Source organism: Lepidochelys kempii, chromosome 8 (genome assembly GCF_965140285.1).
Source record: "Lepidochelys kempii isolate rLepKem1 chromosome 8, rLepKem1.hap1, whole genome shotgun sequence".
Lineage (NCBI taxonomy): Eukaryota > Metazoa > Chordata > Testudines > Cheloniidae > Lepidochelys > Lepidochelys kempii.
In genome coordinates this window covers 95,612,265-95,633,810 of record NC_136387.1, presented here as the reverse complement: position 1 = coordinate 95,633,810, position 21,546 = coordinate 95,612,265, and the positions used below count along the sequence as shown (strand labels likewise).

Sequence of the window (21,546 nt, the reverse complement as noted above, 5' to 3'; positions counted from 1 at the left end):
TACAGACTTCGCTAGTGCTTTTTATGTAGCCTGTTGTAAAACTAGGCAAATATCTAGGTGAGTTGAGGTATCACCTGGAAGATCTCTGAGCACCCCCAAAGGTAGGTGTACTCCTGGTTGAGGACCATTGTTGTAAACAATCATTCCAATTAAATTCCAATCAGTTACAACGAGGCAACCCAAAGGTGACAGAGCTAACTATGGCTTACAGCACCTTTATGCATCATGGTGATAGGTGGGAGAGGGGAAAATACCTTAGCTAGAGTGACTTTCCATGGCTGCAGTTAGAAAAAGCTTATTTTTATCTGTAAATTGAGCACATTTGACAATATACATGGAGCCCCATTAATGGCCTTTGGATAACGTTGCTTTTCAGAGTAAAACCAGATTTTAAGTTCAAGTGCAACATATGCATCAAACATACAGCTGGTGGGTCAGACTCAACCCACCTGGTGTGTTCATTTGGCCTCCATAACGCATTCAGACTGGGCAGAATCGCAGCTTTTATTTAAACTGAAAATAAAAAAATTCCTCATGCTTATGAAGGAAACCTTTCCAATGCAAACCAAGGGTAAAGTGATGTCACAATGCCTGCCTGATTCTGCAATCAGCCTGAAAGAACGTTTCTTGGACACATGAACTTCTCTGCCCCCTATTAATCTCATTGGAGTGTTGTCTAAAATGATGACAGTCTCATGTCAACATTAACAATTGTGTTACTGATAACATTGGTGATGGGAAAAAATTCCAGGTGGGGGAGAGGTTGGAACTGGGAGTAGAAGGAGGGAAGGAAATGCAGAGAGAAGAATAGAGAGAGACAGAAAGGAGGTTGGGGAAGGAAGAGAAATAAAAGGGCAGAAATAGCAGTGGGCCCACCCAGGAGTATGCTTTCCCACTGAGTGATAGTGAATGTGGCAATGGAATACTTAAAAAATAACTATCTAAAAATTTAGTTACTTTATAGAGACCCAATTCCCTCTTTGAGCTCCACGCAAACCTCTTACTGACATCAGTAGGTGTTCTGCTGTGGATGGAGGTGGGTATGGAGTTCCAGATTTATGCTTCCGTTTATGGGCTATGACTAAATGTGGAATTCAACCCACTCCACACAATCAATTTGACACCCACGAAGGGAAAACCATGCATAATCATCCCTTTTCCTGCCAAGTAAAATTACCTGACGAATAACGCTCCCTGTTAGGAGACCCTCAGCAAGTGGCATCTGTGACACAGGGGGTTAATGCACTAGACTTACAGTGCAATTCCTGTAAATTGCTGGTCATTTTCTACTTCTGGTTTTGTTTTGTAGCAGTTGTGTGAAAGTGGGCCAGCCAGAGTGCCAGCTAGGCACTTCCTAAAGCCAGGGACTCTCCGCAAGTCTTTGTTCTAATGAGGGGAAGTCCTGTTAGATTAAAAGAACCAAGAGAACTTCACAGGTGGCGCTCTTCATGAGAATGGTTCTGGGCAAGCTGGTTTCCTTTGAACCAATTTTGTTCCCTTTTTAAAGAGGAAATTTGAAAAAAATCGAGTACTAAAAATAGTCTGGAGAAGATGTTTGTTTCCTCCTGCACCCCTGCAATTAAACCCAGCCCACCAATAGTGTGAGCCAACACTGACCTGCAGGGTGAATATAGACTCATTGCAACAAGTGAAAGGAGACTGGAGACCTTCTCCTGAGGTAAGTAAGAGATTCTTTCCTGTTATTGCTTATCATTTTGATGCTTCTTGAACTGAATGGCAGACAGAAGAGCTGAGTTCATCCTCTTCTGGTTACAGCTAAAGCAGCCTTGCCAGGGCTGATTTTTATCCCTAGCTAAATAATTTGTCTTTGGAATGACTAGGGGTCACCAAATGGGAGGTATTTACAAGTGATTTCCCCAAGGCAGTGATGCCCAACGAGAGCTTTAATCTTCTGCCAATTACTCACGTCAGACAGGAAGTACAGAGTTAAGACATTCCACATTAGTTGCAATGGGGCAGTAGACAGGTGCTGTAATTTCTTTTTTAAAAGACTTCAAATATTATTCTCCATCAAGAGCCTGGTCCTGCAAGCTCTCCATGCACAGAATGCTCACTGTCTGCACTGGGAATCCTGTGGCTGAACAATTTGCAGGCTCAGAACCACACTAGATGGTGATAAAACATTATTAACCAGCTGTGCGCTGCATATTTCCTTAAAGCCCTATGCATTTGGATGATGCTTAAGGACATACTTGTGACTATCCATTTAGGACATAGGGCAGGGATATTAAAGAGACAAGGAGGGTGAGGTAATTTCTTTTATTGGCCCAGGTTCTGTTGGTGAGAGACAAGCTTTTGGGCTTACTTTGAGCTCCTCTTCAGGTCATTGAAGAACACCAATGCATAGGGAAGGGAGGACACCCAGCCCACCTGATGTATTTGTGGCCCTCCTCAGAGCCTGCAGAATCTAATTTTTTCATTTCATTCCTGGTTGGGAAGAACTGAGGATAACTGATGCAGTTGTTGGGGAGGGATAGCTCAGTGGTTTGAGCATTGGCCTGCTAAACCCAAGGTTGTGAGTTCAATCCTTGAGGGGGCCAGTTAGGGATCTGGGGCAACAATTGGGGATTGGTCCTGCTTTGAGCAGGGGGTTGGACTAGATGACCTCCTGAGGTCCCTTCCAACCCTGATATTCTGTGAATGTCTGCTTCAGGCAGCCTAAACAGTAGCTCTCAGAAGTGTTGACTCCCCTGTTCAACATTAGTCTTATTGGTTTGTTGACTCTGAAGCTGGATTGAGGGGAGTAGGGGTCCTCCATTTATAACCCAGCCCATGGAGCATCATTAAGCCTGGAATTTGGCCCACTGTACAGAATGAGTGCAATGTCCTGGACTCCCATCCACCCCACTAGTATTATTCACCATTTCAGTTATACTATCATTGATTATTTATGAGCCCCACTCCTGTGGGCGCCCATGGTACAAGCAAGATCACCCATGGCAAATGAAGCACAGAAAGGCTCCAGTATTAAAAAGGCCTGTTTAAATATATATTAAAAGCAGTTCTCGCACAGGTGCAGATACACTGGTTCATCTTCAAGGCCTTTTACAGACATTAACCCACACAACATCCCCATGAGGTGCGTAAGCAGGTATTAGCTTCATTTTATGGGGGAAGGGGGGAAACTGAGGCAGAAAAGTGATGTGACTTGCCCAAGGACATTGAGGGAGTGCCAGGATTATACTGCAGGAGTTCCTGTCTTTAAATCCTATGCTGTCAGACCACTAGGCAGTGCCTATGAGCTCTGTCAGTTAGACCAGATTATGGGATAATCCTTGCCAATTAGAAATTATTATATACAAACCAATAATCTCCATACATAGAGTACGCCTTGAATGGATAAACATCTAGTGCTATGAAGCTGTAAACATTAAAATGGCCAAGCAGTTTTCCCACAGGCCAATATTTATCTTAAGATGAATTTTCACTAGCCCAAATTCTAAACCCTTGCACTGTTTGGAACTGAGCAGGGAGGAGTCAGTGAGGGAGAAGCCCTGGGAGAGGGAAGGCCAATGTCACATGATTCCAGGGTCCCTGCCACATAAATAATGTGCTGCAACAGACCTGAGGCTTTGTCCAAAGCATGGGCTGAGCAGCACAGATGTCAGGATAAAAATCCCCTTTCCAGACTGCTCTGGGAAAGCCTGCTACAACCTGCTGGTTTTCTGGACAAGGCTGTTGCTAGCACAGCTTCAGCTCGAACACTGAGAGCACCTATGGGACAAGTCCAGCCAATCTGCTCTCATTTCCAATGATGAAATGATCCCAAGGCAGCAGCAGCTGGGTCACTGTACACATTAACCTGTGGAACTCATTGCTCACAGAGAACATAGCTAGCAATTAAAGAGAGGAAAACCCTGCACAGTATTTTATGTGCCTAACCATCCACCAAGGAACAGAGAGCTCTCTCCCCTGTGAACTCAATCCCCCCCTTTACTGTGACGTGGCTGAACCTTAGCACTGTTAGGAGGCCTCAGTTTTCTGCTCAATAAACATAACTCATGCTCCATTATCCTGTGTGCAGTCAGGGAGCGCCTTTCAGATGGGCATCTCAATGCCTTGGAAGGCAATAATCAATGGTGCTCCCCACCACCCCAGTACCAGTACAACCATTTTTGAAGAGGGGTGACCAGAGCAATTATGGGGCTCCCCAAGGGCATATCACAAGTCATTCTTAGAGCTGGGAGCAGACCCTAGCAGTCCTAACTCCCAGGCCTCTGCTCTGACCAACAGGCCACAGTGTAAAGGGCCAGTTGCTCAAACAAAGAGAATGCCTCTCATAACCATAAGAGAGAGTCATCACCAACCACACTGGTTCTCCACCTAAGCCCCCGACAGGCATCAGGGGGACGTCTGACCCATCCAATGTGTCAGCTACCTGTGAGTGAGCCACCAAACCCTAGCCGGTCCTTGAGTTTTTCTTTTCATGGATCATGTACCAAATCACAGAGGGGAGCAAGAAGCGCTTGCTTCTTCCAGTGCATGGTATCATCAGGAAAGCTGAAGCCCTGGATGTTTAAAATAAGCTAGAGACGGATCTCTCAATATATCGTTGCATTTTTAATTGTCCATATGCTCAATCCATTATGTTTCTCCAGATGGCAGGGATGCTTAACTACTACTTCCTCATCTGGGCTGTAATAATGAGGATCTCTGGCAGGCACCTGGCACCGAAAGGTAAAATACAAGGTCTACGCACTGTAAACTAAGAAGCAAAAGAGGGGTGAATTCACAGCTTCTAGCCGTTGCTTGCAATTGAGATCAGTTTAATCATAGGGATGTGATCATTCTATTATTATTTGTATTGCAGCCACACCTCAGGATCCCAATGATAGACCCAGCCCCACAGTGCTAGGTGCTGCACAAACGCAGCCCTGCCCTGCCCCCGAAGAGCTTACAACATTGTGTCCGACGCTAAATCCCAGTGCGGGTAATATTCAGTGAAGTCTTGCTAGTGACAGAGGGCTTGATCCCAGCACAGGGCAGATATGGGGTGTTGTGTCTACAGAGGGCTTGATCCCAGCACAGGGCAGATATGGGGTGTTGTGTCTATAATCAGAAGGTGGAAAGCGATGAGCAGGCCAGACAGTGTGAGGAGACTGATCCTGGATGACATAAGCGCTGTGCAGCTGCCATGCTATCCGGCCTAACAGCAGGAGCAAAGCCAGAGTGGGAAACATGCAGGTCAGCAGCTCATTAGCATGATGGGTCATGCTTGGACCCAGGTCTCTGACCACAGCCTGCCCTGCGTGTGCATATAAGTAAAGGAGCAAGCACGCCAAGGGCTTGGAACTTGCTGCCCTGCAGTATTCTTAGTACTCAGCCTGACTTGCCTGGACACGTAGCTTCCATTTGCGCTGGAGTGCATCAACTCGCTGCATGATGGGCAAGGACTTGCAGGGTCAAAGCTACAAGAAAGGGTTCTGGGCAGTGGGAAGGCCAGGCAGACGGGGCTGGGCACTGGCAGCTGTTTCTGTTCCCTGAGGTGCACAGGGGGTCAGAGCTCCACAAATAGCAATCTGTGTATCAAGACCCTGAGGCCTTAATCCAGGTGTTCACAGTCACTGGGGGAAGATAAACATAGCATGCATGTGCAGAGAGCCACACTGCTAAATAACATACCTTTGTGGCTTCCATTGGCTTCCTCCCGCCCCAGATAGCAAATGCTACTTTTCCATTATATGGACCCAGGGCCTGCACAAAAATAAACACGTCAAATACATAAAATGTTCGTTTTAAGTATAGCAGAAAAACAACCGGAGTGATACTTTTTTTGCACTCTTATCCATCAAGATAGGTAAACAGATGTTTGCTTCTAGAGTTAGAACAAAACAAACCCCATGTGGAGACTGTGCCTGCCAAGGTCCAGCCTGGAGCAAATTTTACAGCTAAATTATAAGCCCCTGAAAATAGTGTCTTAGAGTTATCACTCCACGAGACACCTAACTAGAGGCTGGAGGGGAAGACAGCCTGGCTGTGATGAAGGCTAGGCAGAGACGATCTCCGGTTTAGGCTGTGTAAAAAGGTAACGTTCCCCCTGTGGGTATAGATGTATATTCGGGGGATATGCAAGATGAAGTGCAGTAAGATTATTGTGGCTTTTTTGAATGTTAACTCCTCCCTACATAGAGCATTCTGAAGATTACCAGTAAGATGCTCCCTAGTTCCGGTGGCATAATGAAAATGGCCATTGATCTGTTTGATGATATATCACTCCATTCTCCCCTTGCACTCTCTAGGAGCTTCTTCCTCCTTACACCTGCGGTGCTTAGTGCTTTATCCAAAGTGCATGTCATGCCACTGGACTCCACAGGATGGTGCTGCATCCAATACAACATTCCACCTCAGATATAAGAGGAGGTAAGTAAAACTGGGTGAAAACTTTGTCCCAGCTATGAAACATGAGCCTTGAATTATTGCATGTTTATGGGGACTCCACGGCATCCAGCAAAGGGGAAGTAACTCTCTTTTTTTGACATTATATAATTCCCTGCACAGAGTTCCCCCTCTTTCCCTTTATTCTAATGTATTGTGAGTGGTGTGGGCTGCAGTATTTATTTTAGTAGCTGCACTGTACTGTCCCCTCAGATGGCAGGTGGGAATCAAAATAATTGTCTAAGTACCTTTCCACCCACAGAGATAAATTCTCCAGCATTGGCCTTCTTGGTGTTACTGCGGGTGTCTGGATTACTCCTTTAGAATGCTGTGGTTAGAAAGAAGTCGCACCAGCTCTTGTTAAGTGTGTATCTAAATCACACACACTAATGCGATGGCCTTTGAGCTAGCTACTCTTTCAGCCTCTCCAGCAGCACAACGTGCGGCATACCTCAGCAAAAGGCGCTGGGGCGTTTGCAGCTGAACACACCAAGTGCACCTTTCCAAGCATCCGAATGGACGTCCCAGTGGTTGACAAAGCACATGCAGGTTCCATCAGCAGTGCGATGGGTTGAAAAATTAACTACCTAGAGATTTCCACATGCCTAAAGAGCGAACCCAGAAAAATCGCAGCTTTAAAAAGAAGCTGCCTTTGGGAACATGCCCAAAGTGCAGGGGACAGTGGGGTGGGAGGGCATCGTGTGTCTTCTTGCATAGAGATCTCTGGGTGGGACGGTCTCCTCACTCTTTGTTCACTTGGTTTAGGGGAGTAACAGAAACCGAAGAATGCAAAGACTATGTCACCAGTGGCCCCAACTCCTGCTATTTCAGCCGCACCAACCTGTGCCTGTACTGGACCTATGAAATCTGGGTGGAAGCTGGGAACCAGGTGTCAGAGAAGCTGATTGTTAACACTGAAGACATTGGTGTGTGGGGTGTGCGTGGCAGGGCGTGTTTGGGTGGTTGCTTCTTTGTTTAATCGTTTTTATGGTGGAGAGGAAATTAGAGCAAATATTCACATTTGTGTCCTGACCCTGAGCCCACTGGAGTTGACGGAGAGACTCTTAATGACATTAATAGGCTTGGATCAAGCTCTTAGAGCACAGGTAGGCAACCTATGGCACGCGTGCCAAAGGTGGCACGTTAGCTGATTTTCAGTGGCACTCACACTGCCCGGGTCCTGGTCGCCGGTCCAGGGGGCTCTACATTTTAATTTAATTTTAAATGAAGCTTCTTAAACATTTTTAAAACCTTATTTACTCTACATACAACCATAGTTTAGTTATATATTAAAGACTTATAGAAAGAGACCTTCTAAAAACGTTAATGTATTACTGGCATACTAACCTTAAATTAGAGTGAATAAATGAAGACTTGGCACACCACTTCTGAAAGGTTGCCGACCCCGGCCTGAGAGGAAGGTGTCATGCTCCAGTGGTCTTAGAATCATAGAATGTCAGGGTTGGAAGGGACCTCAGGAGTCACCTAGTCCAATCCCCTGCTCAAAGCAAAACCAATCCCCAATTTTTGCCCCAGGTCCCTAAATGGCCCCCTCAGGGATTGAACTCACAACCCTGGGTTTAGCAGGCCAATGCTCAAACCACTGAGGTGTCCCTCCCCCCTTAGTTGAGGACTGGGAGCCAGAAAAAATTGTGATATTGCTTCCCTCTGTGCCCATATGCAAACCAAACGTCCTGGGTCTGTTCCCCCATCTATCAAGTAGGAATAATACAACTTCACCTTGGTGTCGCAAGGGATAGTTATGACTGAAGCTTTCAAACGCCCTTTGTAGAGAAGTGCTGTTATTTAGGCCAGGGGCTGGCTATTCCTGACCAGGTAGGCCTTGTCTTCACTTGGACAAAAGGTGTTTGTACCATGCGTTAGCTAAGCCATCATAATTAACATGAGTTAAAATCTTGGGGCGTACAAGCCAGTTTTCAGTTTTCACGTCTTAGCAGGTCAAACCTCAGCATGCTAACGTGTGAAAACTACCAACTGCCTTGTCCGTGGTGGGGTTTTAATACATGCTAACTAACACATGGTAAAACACCACTTTTTTTTCCTGGTGTGGACCCACGCCCAGTGTGAACACAACCCCCCCACAGGCGCACTCTCTGCTTTTAACATTCACAATGTGAACAAAAACCCAGGGAAGGTCAGATCCCAGTGTTGCTGCTCCTCTAATTATAAACAAAGGAGCTTCAGCCAACAGTGTAGCTCCAATAGTCTCTGGTGCTGAACAGGAGAGGGGGCATCGAGCCATGGGGCAAAGCCTCTGGGCCTCCCTTGTCTCATGTGATTCCATCCAGGGGCAGGTGCTGTGCAGACCCCTTCCTTACAGGGCTTTTTACACTTCGAGGCATCCCAGTCGCTTTATCTTGGCCTTCACCCGGTATCTGCTCTCTCCCCATCCCTCTAGACAGCATGCTGCATTTAACACAGCCTCCCAATTCCTGCCCGGCTGCAGCTACGCTTTACTTTCTTATTTTCCCTTCCCCACAATGGTTCCCACAGCACAATTACTTTTTGGAGGGGAGGGGTTGGGACAAATGAGGATTACTGGCCCAGGAGTGCAATATCTCTAACTCTGTCCGGGTGCCATAAAACCTGCCCTGTTCCATTTCGATGCAGCGTGGTTCTTGCAGCGTGAATGTGCTGTTTGCCACTGGCTCAGCTCTGCGCCCCTGCCTGTGAGCCGCTTCCCCTGAAATCGATGGGGAGCTACTCACATGCAGCAGCAGCTCCAGAGTCAGAGAACCAGGCCCCTCCTCCTTGTGTTTAAGGCAGAACACAGAGATAGCGGGAAGTAAACTGATCAAGGAGTGTCCTGTGGAAGGGCCAGGATGAGTCAGATTTCAATTGGATGAGACTCTAGAAAGCCAGCATGTCATACCTGTGAGCTTAGAGCCTCTGAACATTCAGAGCAGGGCGATGTCTGATAGAGGTCCCTTCTGAACAGTGTCAGGGGACTGGGATCTAACGCAGCATGCCCCAACCACCTTGTAGATGGCTCTAAGCCAGGTCACTAGCCATGTCTTTTAAGGACTGAAACATGATTCTAATACGGATTGTTCTCATCTACACAGGCAAGACCCAGCAGTAATAAAATACAGCTGGGGCTCTGCTGTGTGCTAATCCAGTCCCCTGACACTGAGAAATGTGCTGCAGTGACAGGCCCATGACTAGAGCTCTTTCTTCCCATATTTTTTGTTTGGACAGCATGTTAACTCCCAAGCAGGGGGTGGGTGGCAGCTCCTGAATGTAATGGGCCTCCTTCAAGGGCAGTGGTGGTTAAAATGCTCCGACATTGGCTCCAGTTTCCCTCTCTCCCATCTCTTTGCTGCTAGCTTCTCCTCACTATAAACTGCCTTTTTTCCCCCTTTTTGTTCAGCCTACAGCAGCATGAACTACCCATCCCCCCAGCTGCAGAGTGAAACAGCTCAGCCTTTTCCTCCGCTGGTGGCTGTTGCTTGATTCAAGGCCAGGTTTGGGGGGGCCGGGAAGAGAGAGAGAGAGCATGATAGGAGTAGAGTTTTTTTCTCTCTCACACAGAGCAAATGTGCGATAGGAGTCTCTCTCACACACACAGTCTGTGAGAGTCGTCACACACACAAAGTGAGTGTGCAATAGGAGTCAAATCTCTCTCTCTGTCTCTCTCTCTCTCTCACACACACACACACACACACACACACACACAAACATACACAGAGCAAGTGTGCAATAGGAGCGGAGTCTTTCTTTTTGCCACAAGCCGGGACTGGTCAACAGGATGGATTCCTCAAAAATTGCCCTGTTATGTTCCTTCCCACTGAAGCATCTGGCACCAGCCACTGCCTGGACTAGCTGGACCATTGTTGGTCCAGTTCTTATATGGATGTATGGCCATTCTTACATTTCCATCCAGGGACTGCCCTGGTTACTTCTGCACTGAGAACGGTTTGTCTTCCCCAAGGGAGGGGTTCTTTCTTCGGACACACAAATCTCTCCACTCTGATCCCTCAGCAAACAGCCTCTTCCCTTCCACGCTCCGGGAGGCAGCTCCAGAAACCAGCAACTGTAGCACACACTACAGACTGAGGAGCAGGAAAATCACCTCCAGATTGAGAAGCACATACAGTAGATTACTCTGTCATAATACTTCTCTGCCCTATTGTACCTAGAAGAATGACATTAAAGACTTTCTTCCCAGTGAGACTTACTCTTAGTAACATGGAGGGCTCTTGTCTATCAGCCAATGAGATTTCTCAGGATTTCCCCCACCCCACTTCCTCGAAGACTTTGGCGTGATTGAGAAAAGCGGCCTGATTCAGGAAAGCAGCACTTAAACATGGGCATTCCTGAATCGAGGGCTTTGCTTGGGGGAAGTGAAGTTATAGGCCCTTGTGCAGTTATGTAACTAAGAGCACTGGGGCCAGATTCTGGGAAGAGCTTGCTGAAGTCAATGTGGTTTGTGGTGCTCATCACCACCACTTGCGTTTTTTCGGTGGTTGGGCTTGGGAGGAGGGGAGTTCCTTTGGATCCCCATAAAACCTCAGGGCCAATCTTGCGCTGGCAGGACTCCTACATTGAGCAGTGATGCTGGCAGATATTTTAGGAACATCTGTTTCACAAGTGCTGCCCACTAAGACAGGATAGCACAGGGCAATTTTACTGCTAGTGGCCATGGGCTCCTGGTGAGAAGCTATTATATTGGTTACTGTCAGCCAAAAGAAACTTTGGTTTGCTTTTAAATAGCAAGACTCACAATGCTGGCTTTAGCCAAAATTCAAATGGGAGCTGCACTCCCTGTCCAGACTGCTGAGATGGCAGTTTCCTCATCCATTGTAGATTAATTACTCTTTGCTATGGGGAAGATACTAATAAATTTGTTTTAGTGATTTTCTCCTCTTGGGACGGGGGGCGGGGAGAGGGGGAATCTTCAAAAACAACTAAGTGACTTAGGTGCCAAGGCCTAGATCCTCAAAGGTATTTTGGCACCTAACGCTCATTGATTTCAGTCATGCCTAAATACCTTGGAGGATCTGGGGCCTAGTCCCATTTTCAAAATGATGTAGGCACCTAAGTCTCATTGAAAACCTATGGGCCTTAGGCTCCGGAGTGTATAAGTCACTTGAAAATGGGACCTAGCCATCTCAATCACTCAGGAGCTTTCAAAAATTTTACCCTAGAGCATGAACAAACCACCGATCACACACATACACATGGGCATGTAGCCAACCCTCCGCCCATGTCCCCACAATGTGAGTTTAGCCCCTCCTTTCACCTTCTTCTTCCTCTTTTTTTTTTTTTTTTAATAGCTAAAACTGAACCACCAGAGGGCCTGAAGGCCACTGGATTTGGTACCCACTTATCTGTAGAATGGGGGTACCCACCTGGTGTGGCAGCCTCCTATTTCCCACTGGTGTTTGAGCTTCAGTACCAAGAACAGGGGAGTGGCGAATGGGAGGTGAGTTACTTTTGCTTTCCTGGCCTTCCATGAGCTGCGTCTGCAGTATAACAGGTGTGGGGGCTTTCCTTACCAAAGCCCTGGGGAACCATGTCTGGTTTGCAAGGAACCTTGTGCCACAGAAGTCTGCACACTGCCTGGGAAACGTGAACGTGGGATAGGAACTTTCAGAAGATGGGGTGTTCAACAGCAGCAGAGCAACTGTGTCACAAGTAAAACACAACAGTAAGCAATTGTGTCATCCCTGGTGTAGCTTCATGGACTTCACTGGGCTTACATCAGAGATGGCTCTGACCCTGTGGTCAGTGTCCTAGGGTATTGACTTGTGAGCTCAGCATTTGACCATATGTAACACCGACAGACCCTGGTCGTTGGTGGGTGGGATCGAATCTGGGACCTCTGGAGCTAAATGCATGAGCCTTTACTGCATGAGCTAAAAGCCACGTGGCTCTTAGCTACGGCTCTAGAAGACAGGCTTCAGAGTAACAGCCGCGTTAGTCTGTCTTCGCAAAAAGAAAAGGAGTACTTGTGGCACCTTAGAGACTAACCAATTTACTTATTCATCTCTAAGTGGTCTCCGTGCCACTAGAGGGAACAGAACACCACAACCAGGTGGTGTCTGGGTTACACATACACTCTGGAAGAGCACTGAAAGTGACTGAAAAGAAATGCCCCTTTTAAGAAACAGTATAGCCATTGGCCAGGAGTGTGGACTAACAAGCCGAACCCTCTCTTATGTCTATGATTCTCTCAGAAGAAACGACTACCCCAACTCAGGATCCAAACTTCATGGCCAGATTCTGTCCCGTTCCCACCCCTTTCTTCCCCTCTCCTACCCCTTTCGGCCCCCCTGGCAGCATCAAGGGCCAGTAAGCTGCCCTTTCTGGGCAGCTAAAGATTCTTCCAGCATAGGGGAGTCCTTGGCTGGCACAGAGCCAGCATACCCAGCTCTAGGCCGTGTCTTCCTAGCCCCCCACCCTGCCCAATGTGTGGAGGTGTCCCCGAGCATGCTTCCGGTATGGCTGGAGCATGCTGTGTTCTAGCACCCTCCACTGGCATAACAGCCCCTCTCGAGTTGTGACAAGCCCGTGTAGTTTTGAGCAGCCCCGCTATAAACTGCGTGAGTCTTGGAGCCTGTAAGCCGGTGGAGCTCCACTGACTTACGCAGCGTTGGGCAGATTCATACATGCTGGCCTGGGTGTTGTCCTAACTGGTCTTCGACAGTTTTGCCTGCAAATGCATTAGCTGTGGACACAACCAATGTGACAGCCGCACTATAATAAAAACGGTTTCGAGAACAGTTCTGAGACCCCACAGAGTAAGTGTAGATTTCCAAGTGCTTGCTCTATAAACTATATCGATATTTTACTTGCAGTATGTCATTTAGCCACTAGATGTCTCTGTGTGCTATACATTTCTAGGTAGGTTGAGGTCCCTGGTAAACAAAGGAGACAAAGCTGAAACTCAGGCTGCATGGAAGTCTGTTTCCTTCTGTCTATAGATCGCAGTTGTTTTCTTTAATGAGTGCCTCCTCTTTAAGACAGACTGTGATTCCATATACCATGGAATATTCTAAACAATGGTTTTTGAGAATAAATAAAAATTTGTTTAAAAAGGAAACATATTTATTTAAACAGGTGAGTCCTTCCAGTGTGTGGTTTATTGGTCCAGGGTCCCAAGACCTCCTGCATTCTTCTCCTGGTGCTGACACTGATTTATTTTATGGCCTTGAGACAGTCACTTTGCTGTGCCTCAGTTTCCTTGTTGCGTGCATAACTTAATGTATGTAAAAATGCTTTAAAGATGCTGAGTGTTAAGTATTGTCATCTTTCTTCCTCTCAGTTATTTCTCCTAATTGAAGAATAAAGGGGGCAAGGAATTATTGTTGTTCTTGGGAAGTGAAATGAAAGTAATTTAAACAGCTTTTTCTCTTTCTCCATGTTAGCAAGAGCCTGATGTGGGTGAGCAGACCAGCTACTATGTTTATGATGTGAAGCCAGACACCGTGTACATCCTGGCGGTCCGCTGCAAGAACTCGGATGGGAAAGGCTTTTGGAGTGACTGGAGCACCCCAGTTACAGTCAATTCTGGCCAAGCCACAGCAAAACCAGTGCAATCTCAAGCACAGTGAAATAGAAGATTCACCACACAAGGCAATGGTTCATCTAGCCCAGCATGCTGCCTCTGGAAGTGACCTACACCGAGAGCTTTGTTAACAGCATCGCAATAGACAGGGCGATATCGGGTCCCAAGAGCAGATTTTTTTTTGTGATTCATTTTGTGAAAACTACTGCTTCTTATTAAGTAAAAGAAACCATAAAACCTAAGGTGCAGTCTGTATTATTGTTAGCTAGTAGGAAGGTGCTAACGCTCTGACTGTGCTTGGTCTGTAAATGCTGAGCTATTTGTGCGAGCTCGAGTTCCCAGCCCCAGTCCTAGCTGGGACTGCTTTACAAGCCAGAAGGCCTTACTGACAACCATAGAGTTGCAACTGGAGCTGGGAAAGGTATTCTTCACTTCCTGCAGCAACTCCCAGATTCCCTGTGATAAAATGATCAGGGTCCAGGGACGAAACAGTTAAGGCTGGTACGTGAGGCAGCAGCATTAAGTTTGAAAGTTAAAAACAACCCAAATTACACTGAAGGTTGTAGAGGAAATGGCCCACCTGTTGATCACTTTAGATAAGCTATTACCAGCAGGACAGTGGGGTGGGAGGAGGTATTGTTTCATGATTTCTGTGTGTATATAAAGTCTGCTGCAGTTTCCACGGTAAACATCTGATGAAGTGAGCTGTAGCTCACGAAAGCTCATGCTCAAATAAATTGGTTAGTCTCTAAGGTGCCACAAGTACTCCTTTTCTTTTTACTGAAGGTTGTGTGGTTGTGCTTTCAGAGCCATTGTTTCAGGCTGCCTTCAGGCTTAGGGATAATTCTCAGCAGATACACATGGCTCACAGTTGGAAGATTATTATTATTATTACTTCTTCTTCTCCAACCATGAAAGCTAGAAACTTACCACTTTTAAAAAAGAAAGCTGAGATTCTGCAGAATCTAAATATACCGTGTAGGCCATATGAATATACCAAGTGGGCTCAGTGTTTGACACCTCTGCTTAAGAAAGAGCTAGGGTATCGTTTGTTTTTGTGACCGGGTTAGCTTGGAAACCTGGAATGTATAAAGCATTCCTGGAGGAAGAGAGAATGTGTGTCTCATAGCTCTCAACTCTTCAAGACTTGACTGTGTGACACTGGCCTTTAAAATGTGAGGCAAACCCATCAAATAGTAGGTGTAAGAACATAAAACCCTAGTAAATTGCTACATTTATATCGCACCTACAAACTAGAGATACATCCAATGCCATGCAGAGTCAGCCTCCTTTGGAGCAGAGTGTGGTAGATGATGTGCAAACAGCGATGAACAGTTTATTTTGGCTAAGCTAAACCTTTACGGTCATGAAAAAGTGCCATGAGATCTATGCAGAGAATCTGTGGCTTCAGTTTTCAGTGTTATCCAGAAGCCCCAAACACAGTACATAAGAACAGTCATATTGGGTCATACCAAAGGTCCAGGTAGCCCAGTATCCTGTCTCCTGACAGTGGCCAGTCCCAGATGCCCCCAAGGGAATGAACAGATAATCAAGTGATTCATCCCCCCACAGCAAGTGACATGGTACTCAATTAATATCACTTAAAAGGAGGAAGGCCTAAGCTGACCACACTCAGCTTTCTACATAGACACTTTGTCTTATGAGAGGCAGGGAAGTATTATGAACTGAGTTATGGAGAGATTAAAGTCACATATTTTTAGCTGACCCAGGAATGGAACCAAGGTTTTCAGAGTCAGGGCCCAGTGCCTTAACCACAACATCATCCTTCCTGGGTTTCTAAGGAAAAGCTATATACTCCAACCCCACTATTCAACCCACCCTTCAGTTCATTAATGCATAAAGGTTTCAGCCACCCCTGTTTCATGATTTTCTATTTCTGATGTCAATACATTGCCATAGCAAGTCATGAGCGAACTGTGCTGCATGGTGTAAGGTGCAGAGAGTGGATTAATACACAAAACCAATTCTCTGGGCCTGACAAAGTGCACGTTTGGCCGCACAGAAGGGAACAATTGGCCCAAGTGACAAGTTTCACTTCAGTGATGAAGAAGTCAGCAAGTGACTGCTTTACCTACCAAGTAGTTCCAGATTGCTAATTGTTTGCACACCCTCAGATTGTCAACACACCATGCACTCCAGTTACCCCTCTCAGCTCCACTGCTCAGCCCAGAAAACCAAAAAAGTCACCATTATGGTGTCTCTAGAATACCTGAAAAAATGAAACGCATTTGCTGTTATTAATGAAAAATAAGAGCGTCACATCTCAAACAATGAATTGAAAGTTGTTGGCCAGCTACGATTAGTTCAAAAATCCTTTATATCAGCAACATATTGGAGACGTTACAGTTAGTGAACAGCATAAATCTGGAGATTTATTTTTCAAAAACCAGCCCTCCCAGCCTTAAGTAATATCCTTTAATTCGCCATTTTATATTACAGTGGAAATAAGGATACAAAGGCCTTCTGTACCATTATTAACTCATCTCTGAAATATTCAGATCCTCTTAGCGCTGTAACCTCTTTCAGAAAGTGAATTTTTCAGAAAGTTATAAGGTAGGTGAAAACAGGGTTATCACTGAAACAGGTTTGTAACCTTAACTGTAACATTGACTACTGTGTAACTATGACAACATCATAGTGTGGTCACGTGCCAGGGAAAGACAACTCTTGGGGAGAACAAGAAATACCAAGAAGAGCTGCAGCATAAAATTTTAAAAAGAAGACTCTTTCTGTATGGGTTGAAGTTAGGGCTAGGTTTTGGATAGTTTAGTTTAGCCTGAGGTATTCAAGTGTTCACAACCCACAAATGCGACCAAACTTTTGGAAATATTCAGCTCCCATTTAGGCACGCAGGCCACGGGTGGGTCATTAATGTGCTAGGATCATTTGAAAATTTAGCCCATACTGTATGACTAATTAATTATTTTAATGAGGTGCAGCATTTCCCATTGTTATCTCCACCACTAGTGTTTTTGAAACTATGAAGATATGTACATGCAGTTCTGAGTTAATATTTGTATCGGACCAACTTCTGCTGGTGGAAGAGACAAGCTTTGGAGCTTCACAGAGATCTACAGAGAGTAACCAGAGCATAACAGCTAAATACAAGGTGAAACACACTGCTAAGCATAAGGGGTTAAACATGTTATAAGAAATCACTTAAAATGAAGAGGGTAGTTAACACCTCTGCAGTCATAGGACAAAAGAGGGTTAGCAGAACTGCAAACAACACATATTATACAGTCAGAAATAGCGGTACCTGCAGTCTGTACACAGAAGCAGATCCAGTTACATCTTTTCTGTTTGGTGTTCCTGGAAGAGCTCCAAGATGGCCACTGGTGAGTCATATGAGCCTCCAGGTTCTGAATTCTCTTGTTAAAGATACAGCGTAATCATTCATTTACCCGAGGCGTCATGGACCAACGTCATCCCTTGAGTAACTCTATTGACATCAACAGTTACCTCAGGGATGACTTAGGCTACGTATACACTACAGCTAACATCCGTATAGGTTATGTTGTTCAGGGATGTGAATGAGCCACCCCCCGAGCGACGTAAGTTATACCAACCTAAGTGCCGGTGTGGATAGCTTCTCTCCCTGGCATAGCTATCGCCACTCTTGGGGGCTGGAGTAATTAAGTCGACGCACTAGCAGCGCTGATGCAGCTGCACCGCTGTAAGCTCGTTAGTATAGCCATAGCCTATGTCTCCACTGGCTCAGGTTACTGTGGACAGTAACACAAGGAAACTGCAGAGTTGTAAAACTAAACTGGCTCTTTAGTAAGAGAATTCTTTTCAGAGATGCGGCAATTGCTGCTAGCATTCGAGCCATGTGCACACAGACTGACTTCCTGGGGCCTCTTCCAAACTCCTCCCTCCAGGTTCCATGCAGGGTGCGGCAGTCACCACTTTTGTCCTCCCCCTCACACCTCAGTGAAAGCACTAATCCATGACTCCAGGCCACATTGTTCAGAATTAGCCACTGACTCTGGGGACCTTCATTTTCAGGTGTCCTACATGAGAGAGTATGAGCCTCAAGTGAACAGCACCAACAGCTCCAGCAGAAGCCAGGCCCAGAGAGTGCAAATGGGGCAGAAAAATTCTGAGCCACCTTGTCCACCATGCTCCTCCTGTCATCATATACCTGCAGGATATTTTTATGGCTGTATAAGCAACATCCTTACACTCACATAGTTAGAATGCATTCCCTTGCTTGGAACAATAGCACAATGTGTATTACCCTCCCAGGTCTTTCCCCATTGTCCTTGAGTAGGTTTGTATGCAGACACGTGACAGATAGACCGCACCTGAGCTAATGGAAAAGCCTTTATCTTCTATGTAGAGTAATGAGCTCGTTTGCGCTAAGCAAAATGAGATGATAGGAAGTGGCATTCAGATCAGAAGAAGAAAACCATCAATAAATAAATAATAACAGTAACAACAATAATACCATGTGTGTCCATAATGCCTTTCACTGGATAATCTTAAAGTGCTTGGCAAACATTAATGAATTGAACCTCTCAGAATCCCTGTGAGGTAAACAAGTATCATTATCCCCATTTTACAGATGGGGAAACTGAGATGCAGAGAAGTGAAGTGACCTGCTCAAGTTTACAGACAAAGTCCTCCTATGCCTTAACCACTAGACCACGCTTCCTCTCTGAAAGCAAGTTTGATGAGACTCAGTCACATTTGTCTTAGTAACCGCGCAGTATCAAATGCCACATTCCAAGAATGTCAGCCACAGTCTGGCATATCAGACGACAGAGACAGAGAATTAATGTTATGGCATGGTGGGGTAGTTGCCACCACACTAACTGTGCACTTCCCCCCCCCCTTTTTTTTTTACATCCTTATGGTAAAGTGGTATGTGAAAGACAAAAACAATACAGTGTTAAAAAATAAGAAACACATTTGAACTAGAAAAGATTTAAAAACACTTAAATGTTTTAATTTTATTTTTTCAGTTTTTGGGTGCAATTTTCCCAGGTTGTCAGCAATTACACCAAGGAAACTGCTTGTACAGTAGTCTAGTCAATTTCTCACATGAGTGTCTATGGAGCTTCAAGGCGACAATATTAAGCACAATTTCAGAGAAATTAAGTGCAGCTCAGTGCTGATTTTAGTGTGCTGAGTTTGCTACGGTTCTCTGAGCTTAGGAATACTCTTGAGTACTTAATGCAGCTCTGTAAACTATATAGACATTTATTAGTCCCTTTTGGCATCCCTGAATTTCAGGTTGAGTGTAAGCTGGTAATCTTTGCTACCAGTATTTTCAGGTTAATAAGGGTCTAAGGAGATTTTTTACATGATCAGCTAGGAAGACATCAACAGAACTCTCTGTGGAATCTTCATTATTATAGTAAACTGGCTAGTTTATATGTGTACCACTGCCCTCTACTGGATGGACTCAGAACTGCTCTACTATGTGTCATAGGCCCCATGCTGATAGCAAATAAAGAAGATTCTCCTTTAGCTCCTGTAAGTTGGATCTGTGCTTTGAGAATAATGATCAAAATTTTTATACTTGCTTCTTGTCAGAAGTTCTGAGTAGCCATGGTGTATAGCACAGTGACAACCGGAAGTTCTAGGTGACCACATCATGATTAATAAATTTAGCAGCTTATATCACTATATTTTCAAAGCACTGTATGAACATGCCAATGCTAATGAAGCGTCACATCACCATTGTAAGGGTAGAATGCAAGTAAACCACTATCTTCAATTTACAGATGTAGTGGCTAAGCTACTTGTCCAAGGCCAGGGACAGAGGCAGGATTTGAATGGAGGGGTCCTGAAATCCCAGTTTTGAATGCTGGAGACATGGGGGCTGGATTGCTCAGAGATTGGTAATGAACATAAAGTTATAAAATCATGGAAATGTAGAGCTGGAAGGTCCTCAAGAGGTCATCTAGCTAGTCCATCCCTCAGCTCTGAGGCAGGACCAAGTACACCTAGACCTCTCTGATAGGTGTTTGTCCAACCTGTTCTTAAAAACCTCCATAGCCTCCCTCGAAAGCCAGTTCCAAAGTTTAACTATCCTTATAGTTAAAATTTTTCCCCCCAATATCTAAACTAAATCTTTTTTACTGTAGATTAAGCCCATTACTGCTTGTCCTACCTTCAGTGGACATGGAGAACAACCAATCACCAACTTCCTTATATCAGCCCTTAACAGGACTCATCAAGTCCATAGTCACGGAAAGTTGTCAGGAGTCTGTTTCAGGAGTCTGCCTTTGTGAAATGGCTTAGTGCTCTCAATCCCGTTAGCTTGTGAAGTGCTTTTAGTATGAAAGATGCTGTCTCTGGCTTCAACCATTGAAGTCTTTCCATTGACTTCAATAAGCATTGGGTCAGGCTCTAAAAATGTACTATTCTGAATCCACACCCTCTAAAGACAAATGTGTAAATGCACAATAATAAACAAAGGACCAAAAAAACCCTACGATCCATTTCCCCAAAGTAAAGGAGATTTTATAATATCTCAGTATTTCTAGTAGTTTTTTTCCTTTTCAGAACAGATGGTAGCAATTTTCCATCACTGCTGACCTGGGCCAGAGCATGTCTAGCAGTTCAGAGCTGAATGGATCCATCCATGGTTATCAGTGGTTCCCACGCTGTGGCCTGACTCCCAAGACCTAGTGCTGATGGTCCACTGAGAACTGGCTGGGCATGTGGTGCTGGCTCTCCTTTTTGTTTCCATTTGCTTCAGATTGCAAAGAAGAGCCGGAGCATCTGGAACAAGGTGGAGGAGCCAACCTAGTGGGGGCAAGTGGATGAGGAAACAGGATTTGCCCTGAAAGGCTACAGCCAGCAGTGAGACTGCAGCTGCCGGGCAGAAACAGGAAAGGAATGTCCAGTGGAGGGGAGGAGAAGGCAATGAGGCATCCAAGGACAGGGAATATGCCTAGGGGAAGAAAAGAATGGGAGAAGGTGGGAGGAAGAGGCAGTTAAGCATGTGAAACCTGGCAACAGCCAGGCAGCAGAGAAGCACAAATAGAGGGAGAGGGGGACGGAACTGATGAGAAGGAGGATGAAATGCAGAACCAAAGTGAGCAGTGGGATTAACATTTTTTAAAGGGATAAAACACTTATTGCATTAAAGAACATTAAAAGTACATGAATACGAACTTTCCCACAGAAGCAATTTCTGGGAGGAGGAGTGGCCCACTCAACAGTGAATGACAGAGGAAGTGTCCATGAGATGATCTGTCTATTAAGGTCTGATCCAGCCTCTGATAAAGTTTAGGTTTCAGAGTAACAGCCGTGTTAGTCTGTATTCGCAAAAAGAAAAGGAGGACTTGTGGCACCTTAGAGACTAACCAATTTATTTGAGCATAAGCTTTCGTGAGCTACAGCTCACTTCATCGGATGCATACTTTCCACAGTATGCATCCGATGAAGTGAGCTGTAGCTCACAAAAGCTTATGCTCAAATAAATTGGTTAGTCTCTAAGGTGCCACAAGTATTCCTTTTCTTTTTGATAAAGTTTAAGAACTCGGGTTCTCTGTCTTACTACCAGTCCCCTCAGTTGAGCAATCCTGTCTCTCGGGAGAGGAAAGGGATGGAGAGGAGTAAAACTCATTATCAGTGAATCT

The 21,546-nt window shown here is 45.4% G+C and overlaps 1 long non-coding RNA gene across 1 annotated transcript; it reads right to left on the bottom strand.

Moving 5' to 3' along the window:
* Nucleotides 1–4,592: 4,592 nt before the first annotated feature.
* On the bottom strand, nt 4,593–17,276 carry LOC140916257 (uncharacterized). The gene is made up of 3 exons (XR_012160476.1): nt 17,208–17,276; nt 5,644–5,715; nt 4,593–4,726 (listed from the first exon to the last, which is right to left on the bottom strand). It is a non-coding gene; the product is annotated as an uncharacterized LOC140916257 (long non-coding RNA).
* Nucleotides 17,277–21,546: the final 4,270 nt, after the last annotated feature.